Raw genomic sequence first — 10,888 nt, 5'->3', positions numbered from 1 at the left:
AATTAATCCAGACGCAGGGGACACTAGGGGCTGGGCCCTAAAAATGTCATTGTCTGACTTAATCTCAATTATCAGTTAAGCCGGGCATTCTGTTTATATTACAATCAAAAGTTTCGCAACAATCTTTAGACGTAGTGATAGGTTGTCAAGAAAAATAATTCCACAGACTAATTGATAATAAAATGCTATACGCTGTGTATACTATATTATAAAGTTTGACAACCATGTTTGGATAGAGTAATAAATGTCATGAAATAATTTGGCTATTATCAAAATTCACTTTAAGCACCAGGAATGTGTTTCTAACAGACAAAATATTCTAAAATTATGAAACATGAAAAGTATTGATGACATTTCGTAAAACTTCATTACACAAAAGTACTCGAATTTTTACAGCATAACACATTGAAGGTGTTGAAACAGCTTCTGTTTGAAGGCTGTTCAACTCAAGCACAATCCTTTGATATGAGATGGTGGCATAAACTGTTTTGTGAATTCTGTCCTTGAAAAGTCTTTGGTAGTCTCAAGTATCACCTTGAAGAACAGTTAAGATGAATTTTGTAGAGATTGGAAAGTCTATTGCTCTTTCGGTAACTTTCATTCTAGGTTCTGAAGTATTTGTGACATGGCGCTGAGTCTCTGAAACGAAAAACAAAAATTATTTAAGAGCAAAAAAAACAATGATAAAAAAAAAATTGAGTACATATACAAGATATTTTAAATTTACACCTTTTAACAGTCACAGAATATTTCACAGAGCCACTTGTAAAATACATATAATAAAACATCTGTTGTTTTCTCAGTTAGATAAAGGGCACAACTCAAAATCTCTTAAAGCAGGATTTATAGACCTAATAATTAGAACCTATACATCATATACAAATATAATACAATAACATTAGTGTATTGTCTCTGACATGATGGACGGCTATAATGATACCTTGAATTTGGTTCTTTGACAACAGACTTATCTGCTAGAAATCATTAAAAACCCTTTTTATTTCTTTTGTTTTCTTTAAGGCTGCACTCTTACGGATTAACAGTTTTGATAATATTTTATCTTTTGTCCAGGGATGAGCCAATTTTGTGTAAACATCTGAAAACCAGCGATACAAGAATGCTGACAAAAGATTTTATCGCAGTTTTCATATTTCTGTCGCAAATTAATGTTTTTGAAAAATGCATAAAACCTCAATTTTTGAAAATAAATGTGAAAACTTGCAATGTGATTTTTTCAGCAGTCTTATATCACTTGTTGCTATGCATTTTCACATGCAATGTTACATATATACAGTATCCAGTGATGTGGATCATTCCATATATATGCTGCACATCTTTAATATTATAATTATAGAATGTGCATCAAACTATATGCATGATAATCTTAAAAGTTTGTATTAAATTGAGATTTGGTAAAAAGAAATGCTAATAACTGACTGTAAATACATACATAACGCTTTCCACTTGATTTGCTCTTGTGGTGTATTAACTTTTATCTTGATTATAAATAACACAAGTAAACAGGAAATATGGAAATTTAGTTACCCATCCAGAAACCTGCAGTTCTGTGAAACAATCCGTTCCGCCTAGTTACCAGCATCTTGGATCCATGTCAAGATCTGAAATAAAAAATGAATAATCTATTTATTTATAAACAGGCTGTTTTCTTTCTGAAGCTTAAAATATGGTTGACATGTTTCTTTAAATGCAAGGTGGTTTCTGTTTTAATAAAGCCATTGCTTGAGCTCAAGTATTCATCAGTCGTGGGGTTCAAGATCTGAACCTGTCCCACTTTTGCACCCAGGTTTACCGTACTAATATTATACGGTTCATGAGTGTGTCCCAGTACTAACCCACACAGGTCAGATTGTTTGCAAATTAAGTTATCAGGAACAGTTTGCAGAGCTGGTTGAACAATTCAACTGCAAGCTTTAAGTTATTTTAAGTTTTAAGGGCCTTTGAGGCAAGTTGATAGAGCACAAACTTGCAAACAGGGAGTCCCCAGTCCAAGTCCCATTACTAGCTGCACTGTTTTCAGAACCGCAAGAAAATTGAAAAAAAAATGTAGTTTGGGACAAACAAGTCTCCCAACTGAGACCAATAGAGCTTATGCTTACCTTCTGGCTGCTCTGGATATTTTAAAAATACTTTTTGACTAGCTACAATAATGAGCAATCAACGATACTTTTTTATTATTTTGACATTTCTCATGTATCCCTGTAACGCTACAACTCTCTGCCATTTAACACTGAGCGAAAGAATAAATACACTGAGCGAAAGAATAAATATATATATTATGCATCGATGTTGAAAAATAATGACAAAGTTGTTCAATATATACCCGACAGTGATCTTAACTGCATTTAATTTGTCATTAGAGTCGTTATTTTCACATAAATATATTCTTGGTCACGAATACCGTTATACATGAACACAACCTGTCAGATTTGTCCCAGATTTACAGATATCGGGACACTTGATAAAAAAAATCGACACATGTACTGGTTGGAGAGCAGTCGACGGCAGTTTTTGCATGTTTTTGAAGATTTTCTCGGTAGATCGAAAAGTAACGGAAATAATACTTACATTTTATTAAACTAGGGGTCAAGGTCTACTAACTTTACAATATTAAAATTTGTGTCGTCACGAAGCGCGTGCCTAATTGGGGCCACAAAGGGTGTAATCAATTAGTGCCAATTTACGGATTATGAGAAGCAGTACCCGGCAGTTTTATTTCAGTACCGCTCCTTGACTATAAAACCGATATTTATCGGCTTATTAAGTATAATTTCCCCATGGGGCGCCTCTATTGAACAGGGAAGTAATACTGGTAACCAAGCGCTGGAGTAGTCTCGCTTTAAAACATGTCTAAAACAACACCATGGATACATAAAATTTTGAATATGTCTTAATATTGTTTGAAAGCCATTGACGGGCAATATGAAAATATCATTTCAACAGGCTTTTTTAAAAATACATTTTGCTGTGATTCATCGACGAATAATCGTTCATAACCAACACTTGACTGTCGGTAAATTTATGCTAGTGCTATAATTAGATTAGTTCTGGCTTCCATAACTTTAATGTTGATATTTATTTTTTTGATGTTTACAACGCATTAAAGTTATGGCGTAACCCCCATAGTAAAGTCAACCAGAATCAATTGAGTGTGATGATGCAATGCAATCACATGACCATGATGACGTCGATGGATTCTATTTATAGCATCGGATTCACATTGTTCATTTAGTTGAATCCAATTGCAGTAAGGCTGTAAATACCTTTTGATAAGTAAAAACAATTTATTTATTCCAAATTTGTTATTAGTTATTTATTAATTATTCGAAATAGAAAACATAACAGCAAAATAAACACTAGGTCACATGGGTATTTTCTGAAAATCTTGGTGTCACGTGATTAAATTTGAACACAACTATGACCTAGATAAGGAATGCTTGTAATAGGATTTATTAAAAAGCTAAATCAACTATCTTTAAAGCGTTTTTTGGTTTTGAAAATGAGTTTGTGAACTACATTTTACTTCATTAACCTAAGGATACAGGTATTTTGTCTGTACAATGCATACAAGTGAAATAACAGCGTGACATAAAAATGTCACGAATTCTGGTAGGGTTTGGATACGGCGTTCTCTTCAGCGAACACATCCAAAAAGGTAATATATAACGTGTTCGCTGAAGTTCTTTAGCTATAATTAGATATGCAAATTTATTCAATTGCGCATGCGCAGTAACATTCACGTGATCATCCCCCACGAGAAAGTTGGCAAACTTTTTGACATTTCCAATACTTTTTGAAAATAAAATGTTTAAACGTACGCTTTGTGTTGCATTCGATGCAAATGGTGTTGCTTGGATTTACCATTCTCACCTTTTTTAAAAAGGTTTTAAAAAAATCACGAATGAAAAGCGATTGCCAGCTACTGCTTTCCGCCAGCTACTGCTCTCCAACCAGTATACCTGAACATGTTTTTTGGCATAGTGACATAAATAAATATGTGTTTAAAAGTAGGCAATAATATTTTCGTAGAAATTTGAATTTATAACGGAGATAATTTCAAAATTGTGGCCGCGAAGATTCTCTGCGCAAGGACCATTGTACTTTTTGTTGGGATGGTGGACGTCACGAATCTGCCTTAGTAAAACAACATCGTCAAAAGACTCGTTGACGGACATTTAAGTGGACTAACTTTTTGAACCACCCCATCCCCCCCGCAACCCCACCCCCAGGCAACTATTAAATTTTTAAGCTTCAATGTTGATTTAGAATTTCTGAACACTATTAGAGACATGATGATCTTGTAAATATAAGTCAAAGCAAGTTATAGAAAAATAATAAAAACTTTGACAGATGAAAACACTGTCATAAAATCAGTCTGTTTTTAGCTTATTTGTTTTACTTAAAACACCGTAAAATTCATATACCATGAGTCTAATGGTTGGATAGTATTTCAGTCTATATTCCAGTGTTTTTATCACAACAAAACTCTTGAAATGCATCGAAATAAGAGCATTTTGTTTTTCAAAACATTCTGACAGTTGGCGCGAGGTTGCGTCCCCTGAAAATTTAGTCAAAACGGCGTCGTAACGGTTTGTTAATTTACTCACCGGTGTTGCAGATTCCACATACTTAATAAGCCGATAAATATTGGTTTTATAGTCAAGGAGCGGTACTGAAATAAAAATGCCGGGTACTGCTTCTCATAATCAGTAAATTGGCACTAATTGATTACCCCCTTTGTGGCCCCAATTAGGCACGCGCTTCGTGACGACACAAATTTTAATATTGTAAAGTTAGTAGACCTTGACCCCTAGTTAAATGAAATGTAAGTATTATTTCCGTTACATTTTGATCTACCGAGAAAATCTTCAAAAACATGCAAAAACTGCCGGCTACTCCTCTCCAACCAGTACATGTGTCGATTTTTTTTATCAAGTGTCCCGATATCTGTAAATTTGGGACAAATCTGACAGGTTGTGTACATGTATAACGGTATTCGTGACCAAGAATATATTTATGTGAAAATAACGACTCTAATGACAAATTAAATCCAGTTTAGATCACTGTCGGGTATGTATTGAACAACTTTGTCATTATTATTCAACATCAATGCATAATATAACTGTTTATTCTTTCGCTCAGTGTATTTATTCTTTCGCTCAGTGTTAAATGGTAGAGAGTTGTAGCGTTACAGGTATACATAAGAAATGTCAAAATAATAAAAAAAAATTGACACACCGAAACTCTTATCTGATCGGATGGAGCGCTACTGTAAGTGGGCGTGTCTAAGCCAAATAAGGGCAGCCAATAGCTCCACTTCCCACTTTCAGTGGTCAGCCAATAAACCTTATGTTTCAAAAGTTAATGTGTGAAAGTGATGTTTTAAATTTAATTTACATAAGCAAATTCTTCACGATTATACTTATTTTTTAAGGAACCCACTGGAAATTTAATAAAGCCAAAGAACATTTAGCCCAACAAGCAAAAAAGGCTCTTGATTTCCTTTAAAGAAGAATTAATAAACTTGACTTCAATTGATCTCCAACTTAAACTATTTGATCATACTATTGTTCCTATATTAACTTACTCTTGTGAATAAGTCATTGTTGAAAACCGCGTATTTTCACACAGATAAACAGGTATGAAAAACACGGCACTAGGGTCAAACTTTTTTAATTCTTGATACATTTTTAAAGTTTTGGTATTATTGTAAAGAAGGAACAACCAGCTTTCAGAAAATGTTTTTGGTTTTAAATTCCTACCTTTATAAGCTATGTAAATAATGTCTAAAAATCACCGTTGAAATTCGCGTAATATCGCAAAGAAGCGCAAGTATGAAAAACACGGCCCTAGTGTCTAACTATTTTAATTCTTCATCAATTTAATAAATTTTGGTATCGTTGCAAAGTAGAAATAACCAGCTTTTAGAAAATGGTTTTGGTTTTAAATTCGTACCTTTGTAAGCTACGCAAATAATGTATAAAAGTCACCGTTGAGATTTGCGTAATATCGCACAGAAGCGCAAGTTTGAAAAACACGGCCCTAGTGTCTTTCTATTTCATTTCTTCATCAATTTAATAAATTTTGGTATCGTTGCAAAGAAGACAAAACTATTTTTTTTTGAAAATGTTTTTGGTTTTAAATTCCTACCATGATAAGCTATGTAAATAATGTCTTAAAGTCACCGTAAAAATTCGCTTTGTATCGTTCAGAAGCGCATCGTTTAATTGCACTTTACTGTCACAAATGTCACATAGGTGTGGAAAACGTGGCGCTATGGTCTCATTTCATTCATTCTTAAATTCCAAAGAAAATAATTAGTTATGTTATTGTTGTAAAGAAAAGGCAATAAACTTTCAAATAATTTTTGGATTTAGATTTAAAAACAAATATGTCTTGAAATCATCGTTCAAAATCCGCTCCTTTACTCAAGTAATTGGTAATACAGGAGAAACACGGCCTATGGGTAAGTTACGGTACAATTATATCTACATGACACCTGTACTCCACCTAGAATCTTCCTGTTGCATTTTCCCCTAAATCCTACTGAAATGTACCTGTTTATTTGCCAAATTGATGACACACATTAAACGTGTTTTGTATGCTGATTCCTGTTAAAATGACACTTGACAAATACACAAAACGCACGTTAGGACAGACATACAGTTTATTCCGACTTGAACACTGAACATCGTCAACAACACATACTTTTATTATCACTAATGCCAATAATGTATAGTAACAAACCATGAAGTACAAACGCGTATATACACAAAAGTTGATACGTTACAACACTTTTGTTATTGTAGTTGAATAGTTGTATTGTATCTTCCATAAACACAAAATATTTACACAGTCACCGTTTTAGAAATTTTTGTGCCGCGTGGACGACTCTTAATGACTCCTTCCCGAGATCTAAAAAGGATCAAGAAATGTGTCTATTTCCTCGTTTTATTATGAGGTGAAACACTTCGAAGTCAACAGTAAAAGTGAAGTACATATGCATGTATCATTAGTATTAACAACATTTGATAATACAGAATAATAATGATTTCAATATTGTCAAATAATAAGTTTCTCTTAAATTACAAATTAATCTTGATTGACAATTAGCAATTAGATGAACCAACAATGCATTCCAAAGTCTCACATCAATTTCTGAGTTAGTTGGTTTCAAAAGTATACAAAGAAGCAATATACATACATGTCAACATCTTTTGCTGTCTTAAAAGAATCAGATAAGCTTAAAACTTTTTCACTGACAAATTTCTGCTTTTTTTTCTCAATCGCTTCCTGATCATAGAACGACTAAGTTAACTATCTAACGAAAAGCGAACAATGGAGCCAAAAGAATGACCGAAAAGTGTACAGCGCTTAGATGTGACTTGGGTGTATAAGCCATAGACAATAATACGCTTCATACATAAATCAGTTATACCTAATCAGAACATGATAATTATAAGAAATGTATAAATACATTTATAAACATATCAAGACTGATTTTCCATTCTAAATTATCTTTAAATACTTAATACAATATCATTGAAATAACTTTATAGCATGTTTCTAAAACGGAAACATTTAAGTCTCAAATACATCTGTTAATCATTAAAAAAAGATAGAACAACCATACACAAATAAGCAAAATTCTTACCTAAAAAGGATCAAGAAATGTGTCTATTTCCTCGTTTTATTATGAGATGAAACACTATGAAGTCAACAGTAAAAGTGACTCGAGCGAGGAAAGACACAACTTTTAGAGAATTGCCAAAACTATCATCATCCAATGACAAAGGATGTTACAAAAAGTCATGCCAATACATGGCCAATGAAATTGAGACAATTAATCCAGACGCAGGGGACACTAGGGGCTGGGCCCTAAAAATGTCATTGTCTGACTTAATCTCAATTATCAGTTAAGCCGGGCATTCCGTTTATATTACAATCTAAAGTTTCGCAACAATCTTTAGCGTAGTGATAGGTTGTCAAGAAAAATAATTCCACAGACTAATTGATAATAAAAATGCTATACGCTGTGTATACTATAATATAAAGTTTGACAACTATGTTTGGATAGAGTAATAAATATCATGAAATAATTTGGCTATTATCAAAATTCACTTTAAGCACCAGGAATGTGTTTCTAACAGACAAAATATTCTAAAATTATGAAACATGAAAAGTATTGATGACATTTCGTAAAACTTCATTACACAAAAGTACTCGAAATTTTACAGCATAACAAAATTATTAAACACATGTGAGTAGTGGTAAACACAGAAAATTATAACGTAGGAATATTTACAGTAGTATAAGTAATTAAAATAAAAAGGAGAAAAATAAGAATAATGCCGAAGATTACAATGATACGTATTGACTTTTTTGTATTAAAAACTACTATCAAATTACAGCCGCAAAATTATTTAACATTTAGTTCTTCGGTATCAACAAGGTTGGTAATTTTCCCTAATGAAGATGGTGCCTTTTTATGATCACCGTATAGGTGTGATTTATTGGTCTTTAGCAATATGTTGTTTATGGACAGTTGTTTATTGACACACCGAAACTCTTATCTGATCGGATGGAGCGCTGCTGTAAGTGGGCGTGTCTAAGCCAAATAAGGGCAGCCAATAGCTCCACTTCCCACTTTCAGTGGTCAGCCAATAAACCTTATGTTTCAAAAGTTAATGTGTGAAAGTGATGTTTTAAATTTAATTTACATAAGCAAATTCTTCACGATTATACTTATTTTTTAAGGAACCCACTGGAAATTTAATAAAGCCAAAGAACATTTAGCCCAACAAGCAAAAAAGGCTCTTGATTTCCTTTAAAGAAGAATTAATAAACTTGACTTACCAATTGATCTCCAACTTAATCTATTTGATCATACTATTGTTCCTATATTAACTTACTCTTGTGAAATCATAGGATTTGAGAATACCGAAAATTTATGAAAAAATACATCTAGATTTTTTAAGGAAAATAACAAATTCAAGGAAAAGTGCACCTGCATATATGTTATATGGCGAGCTTGGCATAGAACCGCTTAAAATTACAATTCAAAAAAGAAGGACTTATAATGCAACAATTGTTTACCGCTCGATGCGACAAAGTAACCTAAATTTTAAATGGCTTAATTATATTAAGTATATTTTTGACTCCACTGGTAATTCAAATGTGTTTGAAAGTCAAATAAACGTAAATGTTAAGTTCACAAGTTATAGTATAACGAAAATATGAAAAGACCAGTACTAACAATTTTGGCAAGAAAAAAATGAGATCGTCTAATAAAGGAATATTTTATAATAGCTTTAAGCAAACGATTACACTAAAGAAATATTTAACTATCATTCCACATAATCATGCTTTAAATTTGTACAAACTTAGATCATGTAACTTTAAATTTCCAGTTGAAACTTTAGCATGGCAAGGAATTAGTCTAAAATAATAGACGTGCTATACGGGATTCGTCCAATCCCTTACGTCTAAACGGGTTTGTGCAAAAACTGGGTGGGTTTGAAAAATATTGAAATTGTATTAAGTGAAGTATTTTATATCATTTAATGCTGAATAAATGTTATGTTATGTTATGTTTGTTGTGTCTTCTATGTATTGACACATTTATCTAATTAATTGATTTAACAGGTTACAGGGCCGTGTTTTTCACTTAGCCCCGGTATGGCATTGTGTATTTCAACGATGAATTCGAGACAATTTCATTACACCCAAGATATAAATTTAAAACAAACAAAAAACAGCTCGTGAAAGCTCATGATTTACAAAGTTGATTTAGAAATATTGGAATTACACAACAGAGCCATGTTCGTTATACCTGCTATCACTTTACGGTATAGCGCGTTTGCAAAGATGAATTCAAGGCAAACTTATAACTTTTCACAATAGGAAATTCATTACGAAAACGTTTTCGAAAAACTGGTTATGTCTTCTTTGCAACTTTGCAATACCAAAATTTATTAAATTGATGAAGAATTAAAATAGATCGACACTAGTAGTTAGGGCCGTGTTTTTCCACACTTGCGCTTCTGTGCGATATTGCGCGAATTTCAACGGTGACTATTAGACATTGTTTACAAAGCTTATAAAAGTAGGAATTTAAAACCAAAACCATTTTCTGAAAGCTGGTCATGTCTACTTTGCAACGATACCAAAATTTATTAAATTGATGAAGAATTAAAATTTCATACTTGCGCTTCTGAACGATATTACGCGAATTTCAACGGTGATTTTTAGGCATTATTTACATAGCTTATAAAGGTAGGAATTTAAAACCAAAAACATTTTCTGAAAGCTGGTTGTTCCTTCTTTACAATAATACCAAAACTTTAAAAAAGTATCAAGAATTAAAAAAGTTAGACCCTAGGGCCGTGTTTTTCATACTTGTTTCTCTGTGTGAAAATACGCGGTTTTCAACAATGACTTTAAGGTACTTTTCATAATTTTTTAAATGAGAAATAAAAAAATAAAAAAAACAAAAACATTTTCTGAAAAGTTGGTTGTTTCTTCTTTACAACGATACCAAAATTTATTAAATTGGTATAGAATTAAAAAAGTAAGACCCTAGGGCCGTGTTTTTCTTACCTATACCTCTTTAGAGACCTTATAGGGCCGGATTTTATACTTTGCCAAGGATGAATGAATACGCACTTCTTTTCTCACCTCGATCCAATCGTAACAACTCGGCCATCTCCGGCAAGCTTCGAGATAGACATATCTTGTTACTAGCCGAGGAGTTCCGATTGACAACGACCATGATCAATAATTAACCCCGAAATTTCAGAACGAAAAAGGTTTCTTATTTATTATTTTATCACGGTCATTAAGAATACATATTGTATAAAATTGATAAAAT

General features: G+C 32.6%; 1 long non-coding RNA gene across 1 annotated transcript; it reads right to left on the bottom strand.

The window, feature by feature from the left end:
• Positions 1 to 326: 326 nt before the first annotated feature.
• Positions 327 to 4,564, bottom strand: LOC128233520 (uncharacterized). The gene is made up of 3 exons (XR_008260710.1): positions 4,443 to 4,564; positions 1,546 to 1,619; positions 327 to 639 (listed from the first exon to the last, which is right to left on the bottom strand). It is a non-coding gene; the product is annotated as an uncharacterized LOC128233520 (long non-coding RNA).
• Positions 4,565 to 10,888: the final 6,324 nt, after the last annotated feature.

This window comes from Mya arenaria, chromosome 5 (genome assembly GCF_026914265.1).
Source record: "Mya arenaria isolate MELC-2E11 chromosome 5, ASM2691426v1".
In the NCBI taxonomy this organism is placed as follows: domain Eukaryota; kingdom Metazoa; phylum Mollusca; class Bivalvia; order Myida; family Myidae; genus Mya; species Mya arenaria.
The sequence above is the reverse complement of the archived record's forward strand: the minus strand, read 5'-3'. Positions and strand labels throughout refer to the sequence as shown.